Genomic DNA, 12,289 nt, shown 5'->3' on the forward strand with positions numbered 1-12,289 from the left:
CAGAGTGCAAGTATCACAAACTGCACATCGCTATAAAAAACCCCCACACCTGCTCACCCAGTTAGTTAAAAATCTCTGAAAAATCAGCAGCTCTGTTTGCTTTGTTCATTATTACTCTTAATTTTTCCTCCCCATAAATAGTTTTTGAATCACTGGGACTACTCACTGCAAGTTCACTAGAAGGAATCAGCCAGCCCACAGCATTCCCTGCTGTGGGTGAAGTGATGCTGATGCCACTTCTTGTGGGGAAGAAATACCTTAAACTTCTTCAAAGACATAAAACCCCCATTTCTGCTAAGTGGGTTGTATAAACTACATCAATAAAAAAACCTCATATTGTTAATGACTATATCAATATAGCCTAACCTTTAAAATATAAAAGAACTCTTGGAACAGATGGGTCTATGCACATAAAAATGAGACTTATGCTATTATGTCACATCTGTGGGTAAGACAACCAAAGTCTTTCAAATAGGAATAAAAGAAAAAAGAAGTCTATTGTCTTGTGTAAGAAGAGGTTAAGAAAATCACATCAGTTGTCAAAACATGAATCCCTTGACAGACTGTTACAAAAAGAGAATTTAAGGAGACAATGTCAATCCAAGCAGCCGTTCTTTACAGCACAGGAGGCTTTTGCCTGGTCAAAAAGAAGGAACAAAACGAGATTACAAAGTACAGCAAAAAAGCCAAATAAGCAGTTTGAGACACAAAGGGAACAGAAAGGATCACATCTTTCAAATTATAACTTGATTGGCAAAAGCCCAATCCAAAAGGTTTATCCAAAATTAACTTGGAAGGGCAGGGGAAAGTGGTTCCTCTCTGTGCTCATCAGCAGCAGTAGAAGATGGAGGAGAAAAAAGTTCATTCCTATTTTCTTTTCCTATCAATTGTGAGGCAGATGAAAAGGTAAATGAGTTTCCCCATACACACCATTTAAATAATGTAGAAGTATGGCTTACAAACTGCAAAACATACCAAAATTATTTAACACCTAATTTGGTTTGTCATCAAATAAACATTATAAACACTCCTGGCAGTTTCAATCATGAGTTTTTGTTAAAGACTTTATTTTAATGAGTAAAAAAGCAAAAAGGAAGACCGGTTTATAGCAACAACTGAAGGCAATACTCGTATCTCCATCCTGATCTAAAATTATCTGCTCTGGTGCTCTCCTTTTGAGAAACTTTATCTATTTTCACATTATTAATCTTTGCTCTTTAATGGTTGTCTCCCACCAAGCGCACAAATCTTCCACTTAAGAAGTTATTAATAAGAAGGCAAAATAAGAACAGAACAGCAGAACTTACAAAGAATTAATATTTTCCAGAAACAACCACCCAGTCAGCTCAGGAACAGAAAAGCCAAAATGCCCTTATACGATTACCAGGCACCCAACGTCACCGCCTCTGTCAGAGCCTTTCTATTTCACAGGATATTGGGTTTTATTTGAAAAATTAAGCTTATTTATTTAATAATTCAGGCAGAAAGTAAACTTCTCCCCCCACCCCTCCATTTACTTTTACCTCTTGCATCCAATCAGGTCCTCCAGCCTAAGGTGACACATAATTATTCAAGCAGCACATGTATCCACTTAGTCAAGTTCCAAAGGCTTTAGTTCCAGAGATTATTTCTTCTGCAAAGTTGAAAAATTAAGTGTATCTGAAGATCCTCTCTTCTCCTAATTGCTCAACTGGATTTCCCCAGTTTTTGTGGAGGGTGGGGAGGAGACTACTTGATTATTTCACTTCCTCACAGAAACTGAGCAATTGGTGTTGTAAAAGATATTTTAGTCTTGAAAAAAATAACAACAAAAAACCCAAATAAAAACAAAACCAATAAAACATCACCAGGAGCAAGGGGTGCTCTGATTACAAGTGTGGCACAGGCTGTAGGTAAAACCCCTCTGAGCACTGCAAGGGGTGACCACAAACCCAAACAAACCCACACCCCCAGAGACATTCTCCAGGATATAGATAGATATAGACAGACATGTCATGGAAGACATTCTTCACTTCATGCCACAGCTCTCTCCCCTCTGGGTGGTGTCAGGTGTTACAGAAAACAGTCTAAAAGCCACGATGAGATGAGTTTCATACCTGCTCCATTCAAATCCCCAGCACACGGACATTCAGAAGCTTGAAAGGAGTTAAAACCACAGAATTCCACGATAAAATCTGAACTGACCACCACAGCTTGCATTACTCAAAACTTCTATTTGTTGTTTTGGCAGGAAAATACAACCAAGTTCCTTTTGAAAGCTGGGTGATGCCGGAGGTGATGCTTTCACTGCAAATATTTCTGTTTCTTCTCAGGTGAATTAAACCAGAGCCCATGTCCAGGGGCAAACACACAGTAAATCACAGGAGAAAGCACCTTGGGGTAGAGAACACATTTATTCCCTAGTGATCCCAAATTCACCCCTATGAATACAATGCTAATGTCACAATACTCTTCTAATATCCCCAGAATGATACCCAGTACACCCCTTTGAATGTTGGAGTCAGCGTTCAGCTACAAATACCCAAACAAATCACAGGGCTGGCTTAAAAACAGCTTTAATTTAAACTGGCATTCTCTTACAGCAGACAAACTCTTTGGTATTTTCTAACCATACAGTGTGGTTTCACCAACAAAAAGATTTATTTTATACTACTCCCCCACAAACCATAACGATATTTTTTCCCCTGTTCTCTCACTCTGCATGCATTTAATCTGCAGACTGCCTGATGAAGGATGTCCTCAGTTCCACCACTCAGTCTAGCAACAGTATTTCATGGCTGCTTAAAAAGAAAGAAAAAAAAAAAAGAAGCCAGTCCATAATTTAGAAATAATAATGCAACAAAGAATGCATTTGTCTACTGATTTTCCCACTAACTTACTGGTGATTTAATAAAAAAAAGACACAGCTTGTATTTCAGACCCCAGACTTAGCTTGAAAACCTGACACTTCAGGAAAAACCATGCTCAGACTTTATCTGTAACTGAGTTTTCCAACACTGTAATTGGGTAAGAATTAGAACACATATAGATTTTATACACTAGGTTTTCAGACAGGAGTCACATTTCAGAGAGCTGAGAACCAGAAGGCAACTATTATACTGGGGCATAATTTAATCATTGCCATTCCCAAGGCCTTTCAGTTTTAGCACAAAGTATGGAATTATCACATTTAGTCTTTTTTCCACCTAAATAACTGATAATACAGTCAGAAAACCCTCTGCATAGTTTTTGACTGATGTTTTTATTCCTCCCTCTGATTTTCACGAACACTGGAGCATGACAGATATCTCTTCACTCTGCCTGTACCCCTGATGTGATGCCATCAGTACAATGTTAAACCAGGGTCATTCCTACATGTATTCCCCAAACCAAAGGTATGTCCTTCTGGAGATCCTTAACAGGAACAAAATTAATTCTAAAATAGCACCTTTTCTCGTTTAGGGTTATTTAAAATAACGTTTTATACATCTACACATTTAAACAGCCTCAAAACAGCAAGAGAGTGAAAGTCGCCACAGCCTTTTTACAGCAAGAGGAACTCCCTGGCCTTTATATGGAAAACATCAAAAAAACATCAAGTCACGGGAAGAAATGTGGTTTTAAGATAAGCTGCAGGAAACCAGGGTAAGGTTACAGGACAGCCATAGGAGATGCCGGGTTTTCATCATCCAGGATGTTGCATCCAACGTATATTCCATGCCAGGCCCAATAACAAAGTCACGTTGGCTGCCGGCCCTGTTATCCAAAGCACTCAGGGAAATGGTAAGGTAGGCTCGGGAAATTACCCTGTGCACCTTCCAAACATCTTCTCATTAATTCTGACTGCCTGCTTTGCTCAAGTCAATTGTGAAGAGCCGGTGCTGTGCCAATTTAAAAGTGCAACAAGAATGAAGTGAGGCAGTGTGCAAATCAGGAACTTTGTAGGAAAAGCGAGACTTTATGAAGGAAAATAAATATTTTCACTAGTTACAGTCCAGACTGTAACTAGTAACTAAAATAATAATTAAATAATTAAATAATTAAATAATAACTAAAAATAATTCTATGGAACACACATTTATTTACCCCTGTGATAAAAAAGGTCTACCCCAAGCAAGAATGTTATTTCCCAGCCTTATCATTAGAACACCCAGAAGGACTGACCATTGATTTGTCAAACCAAACCCCAAAACAATAAAATAAGTTTTCTAAAGAAAAGACATGCTTCAGACCCTATTTTTCCTTCACCACTCAGACCAGAAGAACTTCAAGACACACCTCAGAATTGTACACGTGGAGAAATCAGGGTCCCTGGGCGAGCTCAGTAGGCATCACATGGAAAATATTCCTCAAGTTCTCAAAGAACAGCAACTCAGAATGGACCTGGAACTTCTATCTATTCACTGCTCTGAACAGTAACTGAATCTGGCTTTTAAATTCAATTTACAACAAGAATATTTTTGGTTATAGCTTCCCAGAAACAGGTCACCTCAGATTTCAGTGGATTTCACGGTTCCTTCCCTCCTCCTCAAGAACACAGGTGAGGAGATGCCAGGGAGTGCTGGGAGGAGTGGAGGATCCAGGACCTCTAACCAAGGTCCCACCAAGCATTCCAAACCTCCTCTCCAGCTCACTGTACCCATCAAGGGCCCCTGCCCAAAATACCACACAGATCAAGTCAGGTGAGGTGTATCAGATGGGTCAATGTATCAGATCAAAGCTGTCACCAGTCTAACCTGGAACTGCAATGGGAAAACTCCAGCCCCTGGTGGATGTGGATTAGAGAAGATCTTAAAAAAAAAAAACAACAAAAAAAACCCCAGCACTGTTTCAATTCCCTGTCCAGATAATTTCACAGGGATCCCATATGGCCTTTGTGAAAGCACATGAACACTTATTAATTTCATTCCCCTTCCACCTGCTTTTATCACAATATCACAAGTCTCCCAAAGGCAGACTGCAGTCCAGACTCTGAACAGGATCTTACACATCCCATTTTTTCTGCTCATCCCCCTTCCTGTACTTCTATCAGAGGCAAGAGCATCAGCTTCCACAACGACCTTCAAACTACAGTGAAGAAAAATTAAGGCATTACTTAAAATATTTTTAACAACAATCTCTTAATTGCTTACCCTCAGGAAACTCCGGAAGCAACCTCAAATTACAAATATCTAATTTGATGGGGCTTAGCCTTGGTAGAAGGAATTCCTTGCACCTGGCACATTCAAGATTACAGCAGATATTACCATTAGAAACTGCCCACAACATTTGGAGTTTGGATCCCAAGTTCCCCTCCTCTCTACAAGCAGCTTCAAACATAATTATGCTTTTCCAGTAAATGTCCCTAAATCCTCAAGAAATGAGAGGCAGATTCATAAAGAATATTCTCTTGACAACTGACCCGGGCAAAGGCCTACATAAATAAAACTGCACAGCAACAGAAAAACCTGCTAAGATATAAAATAAGTAATGGCAGATGGACTGGAAAAGAATATTTTAATTTGAAGTTCTGCCAAAAAATTAAAGACATAAAAGGGGAAAGGCAAAGAGAAGACCTCTGTGAGTTTCTGCTTTTTGGAACTGCTTAATAAGTCACTGTAATGACATCAGAGAACTCTGGGCTTCTCCTTTCCCCACTGCAAAAGAAGAGTAATCCAGGTTCTGTACATTCACTTTTTCTACAGATTGTCCCTTTAAAGTCGCAATCAGATTCTGGTTGCAGAATCCCCGACACCGAACACAACTTTAGTAAGACCCAGATGAAACCAAGGAAGGACTGTGAAGTTCCCTGTGACCAAAGCAGAAGCAGGATGGTTTAAGTGCTCCTAGAGCAAGCTATTAAAAACAGTTCCTGACAGACATATAAATAAATATTCTCAGAGGGAAGAGGAAGCCCTGAAGGCAGGAGGGGAAAATGTGGGGAGCTGGTGGACCTCTGGTTTGTGCTTTTCTGCTGGTCTTAGACATTGCCTGTCACTGCAACCAGATCCACTGAACTGTTTACTTGCATCATTCCTTGGTCAGAACCATCACCACAAAAATACCAGTGAATGAACACAGACTTATATCACAAAACAGAAAAAAAAAAGGCTCCTTAGTGATGCTTTGGTAACAGGTACCCAAAGGCTGCCAGGCTTTTTGTTTGCCCAGCCATTTGCCCAACAAAGTTTAGATGATGGCACCGAAGTTTATTAAAAAGAAAAGCAAATAAAGAGCACCAATATTTCATTGAGAAACTCTATTCTCATTTACAAAACCCTTGAGCAGATTATGAAAGAGGAGATGGCAGCTGCTAATTTAACTTGGGCCTAGAGGACTCGTTCTGTTTGCACCCCTGTGCACCACAAACCATCAATTTTCTACTTTCAATACTTGCACAAGAAGATGAGAAACTTGCACCCAGAGGAAAAAGGCACTTAAATTTTACTGAATTTGGCCCTACAACACACTGGCACTGAAAACACTGCACCATTAATGAAAAAGGCAGAAAAAGGCTTTAAAAAGGCACATTTCAGTGCAATGCGGATACAAGATAAGTGGAATTAGGAGTTGCCAGGACATAAGAAATTTTAACATATGCTAAAACAATCTTATTCATGTTCTCCCAATAAAAAAACAATGTATCACCAATGCATTAAAACCCCACAATTATTGCCACTAATTAGAATTAACTATCCTATGCAGAAAAAAATGGTAGCCCTTTTTATTGGCTACAACCACTTTATTAAAAACATTTAAGCAATCTTTTGAGGCACTTTCTGGAACACAGGTCTTTCTATCAGTAAGCATGGCCTGAAACAGGAAGCAAAGTGTCTCTGAAGGTAAAACATGCACTTTCCAACAACTGTGCTTTGTATGTTTTTATTGATTAAGACAATATTTGAACTGAGCTTCTAAGGAAATCCTAAGAGATCACAACATTCAAACTCCTTTCTTTCAAGACTGAAAGCAGCCACTGGTTAACCAACCACCATCACCACGGAGCACCAGCACTGCTTAATTCAAACTACTTCAATTATCAGAGCACCTTGGAAAACAACTTCTTCAGGTTAAAAAAACGGACTCTGTGCCATCTGCTGAGAAGGTGGGGGTCACCTCACAGAACCCCAGCAATCACCAAGCCACACACTCCTGCTCCTGGAAAAAATCCTTATCCTCAGGCCAGTGGAGAGCGATAGAAGATCCTCATCCTCCCAGGCAGAGGCAAAGCCAAACAAAGAGGACTTGCACAGCTTGAAAGCAAACAGTTAATGTATCAAAACTACCTTATACTAATCCCTGTCTGTGATTTGACAGGAGAGCAGTGAAGTTGCCAGCAGATGCCAGTTTGCATGCTGTGGGGAGGTATTGGAGTGCTCAGTCTGGGTATAAGCTGTGCAGAAAAGTTCTGGCAACCCATTTCCAGACATACATCAAAAATATTTTGATTTGTTTATTAATATTAACAATACTTTAAAAAAATTACAAACTGGCAAACCGATAAAAGAGAGAAATATGGCAAATATCAGAAGCCAGTTACAAGCACTGTTGTTCTAAGTCAAGTTGTTCAATGGATAGACAGGATTTGTTGAAGGCCCTTCCAGCCTTTAGTTGTGCCTGCTTTCCCAGAGAGGATATTCTGGCAACTGAGTTCATAAATTTAAAAAATAGAGACAGAACAGCAACTTTCATATTTAACGTAAAACATGATTTCTTAAGTAATCCAGTCAGGCTTCCATTCATATTCCCTATCACACCGTTTAACACAGACAAAAATCCTTTTTGAAGCTCACAATGAGAGGAACTAAAATGAATAACAGCATCAGTGCTGACAACCACCACCTGCCAAACACAGACCTTGTGAGGGCAAGGGGTCTCCACTCAACACTGGTGCTGTCAGGCTTGTGGAATCCCAGACTGCTTTGGTCTGGAAGAGACCTTGCAGACAATTTAGTTCCACTCCCCTGCCATGGGCAGGAACACCTTCCATGAGACCAGGCTGCTCCAATCCAACCTGGCCTTGAACACTTTAGGGATGGAGCAGCCACAGCTTCCCTGGGCAACCTGTGCCAGGGCTCAGCATCCTCACAGGGAAGAATTCTTCCCTAGTAGCCAATCTAACCCTGTACTCTGGCACTGCAGCCATTCCCCCTTGTCCTGACACTCCAGGGGCTGGAGTCACTTAGGTACTGGAAGGGGCTCTAAGGTTTTCCTGGAGCCTCCTCTTCTCCAGGCTGTACAACCCCCAACTCCCTCAGTCTGTCTCCACAGCAGAGCTGCTCCAGCCCTGGGAGCATCTTCATGCCCCCCTCTTGACTCCCTCCACAGAAGTTCTTAATTCATACTCTGGTACTGCTCCATGTTTTCCAAAGTATGAGGATCCAAGCTCCCTCGCTGACTCCACGGATGCCTTCACGCGGCACGGTGAGAATGGCGTGAGAAGCTTGTCCGTACCACAGCTGCATTCCAACCCCTGTTCCCAACCACAAAAAAAGCCTCTGCAGGCTCCAATCATCCTGGTCAACTTCCCTGGTGCAGCCAGGTCAGTGATGGTGCCACCTCAGCCACAAACCAAATCAAATGCCCACTGCAGACTGGGACAGGCTACCAACAGAGCGGGAGGTGGATGCCTGGGTGCTGGGAAAGACTGAAACAGTGTTTGTATTTCCTGGGAATAATCAGCACTGGCTATGGTCTACACTAGGCGACAAAACGTGCTACAAAACATTACTTTTTTCAGGCACTCACTGATAAAAGATGGTTAAATATAGCACACAGCCACCCTGGGAAGGAGGGGAATCTTCCACTTGAGCCTCCAGCCTGCAATTTATCAATGCAACACATCCAAAATTTAGGAGGAACGAGACCATGTTGCAGCATCTCCCCTTTCATTTAAATGCTGCAGACAACCACTAAGACGAAATAAATGAGGGAGGGAGAGAAGTATTTATTTATGCTTACAAAAAGCTGTTTGGCTGAAAATCCCATCTCCAAAGCCCGAGTTCTCCACAAAGCAGATTCTGCACTGCCAGCAACATGACGAATTTCTCCAAAGCCCTTAGAGCATGGCAAGAAAACCACAGGAAGCTGCTCAATAAAAATAAACTTCTTTTCATCTTACACTCTACATATTAACGTCAATTTCTCTTCCACTCCAGCTTCTGTTTCCTTTCCTTTCTCCCTCCCAGGGTATAGCATACTTGATTTATTAGAGCTAATTCATTAAAACAAATTAATTTGGCACGTATTTCTCAGGATCCCTTAGTCAGACTGGGCTTCTACCATATTCTATCAAAAGCAAACAGAAATGCAAACACTGATTCTAAGCAACCTGAAACCAACAGATGCCTGAGAAGCTAAAAACATCTCTAATGAAATTGCAGTCAAAAGAATAAATTCTACTTTAAGGAGGCTGTTACAATTCAAGAATTTAAATAGGCCCAATCCTGACGCATTTCTAAAGGAAATCCTTGCAGCTCTGCATACTTTGGAGAGCTTAATTTACCCAGAGAAATGGGTGAACCTCCATTGCTCAGCCACTGGGTGACTGCGGCCTGCAAGTTTTTGCTTCAAAAGCAGCAAACTAGCACAGTATTTAAGCACACACACACATCATTTCCCTTTCCTGATGATAACCTAGCACGAGGCAAACATCAGCAGGGAGAATTAGATTATTTCACACTGGTCTGAGATGATGTACCAAATTTACGCCCTTTTTTTTTTTTTTTTTTTTTTTTTAAGCCTTACCGCAGCACAGACAGCTTAACAGCAATGTCTCACAGTGCACAAAAATTAACACCCCAAGAAAAACAAACCGAGAAAAGATAAAACCCTTTGGCTTTCCCTCTGATGTCAGACAGGATGGGCTTCACCTTGCTCCCCAGGGAGCACCGGCTCCATCAATGCCCACACTCCACTAATAAACTCAAGGCTTTGTGTCAGTGGTGTGGAACAGTCAGGTATTGATACAGCACAAAAGCAGGAGCGAGGCACTGTCAGGGAATCCGCTGTCTCCATTCGGTCCAGTTGCATTCCGTATGTCCAGAATTACCTGACCGGAATTCTTAATTTGAGAGCCAGAAGACACTGCACGAATAAACAGAAATATGCTGCCTTTGCAAGTTTCACGTTATGAAGGCTGGATTTGCTTCCCGCTGCTGGTACGTCATTCATTAAGCACCTCATCAGCCGAGCGGCTACTAGTTATTTCGATAAAAATTAAGCAGGATAATGTAAGGAAAGGGAAGGGAAAACCACCCCGGCTTCTGGAGCGAGCCGGAGTGATTCACGGCTCCCACACACACAGATGACTTTCATTTGGAATTCACCTTCCCAGGCCTTTTGTTCGGGGTTTTTCCCCCCCTGCTCCAAGGAGTGTAGGGGAGCGCGGGCCCCGCACCGCCATCGGGGACCAGGGCAGGGGGCTCCCGGGACGGGGGGTTCCCGGGGCGGGGATGCTCGACGGGCGATGCCCCCGGGCAGGGAGATGCCGGCGGGCATGGAGATACCGGCGGGCACATCCCACCCTCCCCCGGTCCTCCCGCCTCGCCGCGCCCCCCCCCCACCCCCGGCCACCAGCTCCATCTTGGCCTCCGCCCGCGGCCCGGCCCCGCCGCGCTCACCTGCGGCCCGCGGGCGGGCGGGCGGGGGCCGCACAGCCCCGGGCGGGCGGGGGCGGCCCCGCGGGGCGGGGGGCGGCTCCTCGGGGCCTCGCGCGGGGCCCGGTCGCGGCGGCGCGCGCGCTCCGCCCTCAGCGCCGGTGCCGCCGCCGCCGCCAGACACCGACCGGGACCCGGCCACGGGAGGGGGGCGGCGCCGGCGCACTGCGCATGCGCGGCCCTCGACGCGCAGCGCCCCCGCCGCGCGGGCGCGGGCACGCGGCCGCAGCGCCGGGAGCGCGCGGGGGGATCCCGATGGGAATGGAAGGGGCGGGGGTAAGGAAGGGGGAAAAGCGGGAGAGAGCGCGGCAAAAAGGCAACTTCCCTGACCGGGAATCGAACCCGGGCCGCGGCGGTGAGAGCGCCGAATCCTAACCACTAGACCACCAGGGAGCGATGCTTGGGACGTTCGCTCGCGCTATTTGACGCACTGCCTCCGCGGCCGACCGGGAACGGTAACGTCGGGGCTGGGGTTGTGGTGGGTCCGGGGACTGCGGTACAGAGGGGGCAGAGCCTGCCATCCGTCACAGGAGCCGGTGACTGTGGTACAGGGACCAGGATCTGCAGTAGGATTGGCGGCTGCGGCACAAGGATCGGTGAGGCCTGGGGCTCCAGCTCCGCACAGGAGTTGGTGACTGTGGCACAGGGAGCACTGGGTCCGGGGCTGTGACACGGGGATCTATGGGGCTGGGGGCAGAGTACAGGGGCTGCAGTGAGGCCGGGACAGTGGAGGAGCTGGAGGCTTGGGCTGCAGCAGCACACAGAAGATCCCCAGGACATCACCCGTCTGCTGCAGGCCTGAGGGGTCGCTGCCTTTCGGGCGCTGTCCGGGCCCTCAGCCCGCTGCCCGCACACAGGGCCCCAGTTATGAGTATGCTTTGGGCAGCACCTTCACCCCCGCTCCTGTTCCGAGAATCCCATCCTGCCACCCCACCCACCCCTCACACCGGCCCTCGGGGTCCTCAGGAGCCCAGTGCAGAGCCGGCTCCCTTTAACAGAAACGAATGCTTACAATTAGCGCAAAAAAGATGTTTTTAAGCTCATGAGTCGGTTTTTCCCAGTTGCTCAACTTAGGAGTGCTCTCAGGCACTCCTGGCTGTTCTCTAGGTTACATGGTGATTTCCCAGTGCTGGGTAAAAGCACAACTTCCACCCATCCAGTGCATCCTGGAGCAGGTGACCCTGGAATGGTCACCTCAGGAGCACTGGCTCCAGTTATCCCCCCATCACTCCGACATGGCCCTGCTGGTGTGTGGCTTCTCAGTAAGGCTGTAATGGCCTTTCCCGTCTGCTGCCTCTGACTCACGTTTCAAAGAGATGAATGATGATGGATCCTATTTGCCAACAGAGTCATCACTATGAATCACACACCCACACCCTCTCCTTGCTCCAGCTCCATCCCCAGCCCAGCTCCTACACCTTTCCCTATCCAAAACACCAGCTACTTGCGGGGCTCCCCAGCAGTGACCTTGGATCTTGCACGGAGTCTGCACCCAAGAAGGGATGCTGAGCGCACCCCAGCACCCACAGGGGTGCAGCAATTGGGCCCAGGCTGGCAGCCTGTGGCCAGCACTTGGCTCTGGATGCTGCCCACTCGGCCAGGATGAGCACAGGCTCCCACTGCTGGAGTGGTTGTGCAACCCCTCTCAGGCCATAAATGTCAAATTCCTTAAG

At 45.5% G+C, this 12,289-nt stretch overlaps 1 protein-coding gene and 1 non-coding gene across 3 annotated transcripts in view; both read right to left on the minus strand.

Moving 5' to 3' along the window:
• The window catches only part of DNAJC5 (DnaJ heat shock protein family (Hsp40) member C5), a 30,874-nt gene extending 20,255 nt beyond the window's left edge, over window positions 1–10,619 (minus strand). The window contains exons 1-2 of one of the 2 annotated variants that reach the window (XM_040079767.2): window positions 2,097–2,388; window positions 1,524–1,633 (exon numbers count right to left, since the gene is read on the minus strand). The gene's annotated coding sequence lies outside the window, so the exon portion shown is untranslated. Of the gene's footprint in view, window positions 1–1,523; window positions 1,634–2,096; window positions 2,389–10,580 lie in introns of those variants that run through there. The other variant, XM_040079768.2, reaches the window with a different exon arrangement.
• Window positions 10,620–10,937: 318 nt separating this feature from the next.
• Window positions 10,938–11,009, minus strand: TRNAE-CUC (transfer RNA glutamic acid (anticodon CUC)). Its single transcript has one exon. It is a non-coding gene; the product is annotated as a tRNA-Glu (tRNA).
• Between the last annotated feature and the right edge of the window lie 1,280 nt (window positions 11,010–12,289).

Source organism: Hirundo rustica, chromosome 16 (assembly GCF_015227805.2).
Source record: "Hirundo rustica isolate bHirRus1 chromosome 16, bHirRus1.pri.v3, whole genome shotgun sequence".
NCBI classification, from domain to species: domain Eukaryota; kingdom Metazoa; phylum Chordata; class Aves; order Passeriformes; family Hirundinidae; genus Hirundo; species Hirundo rustica.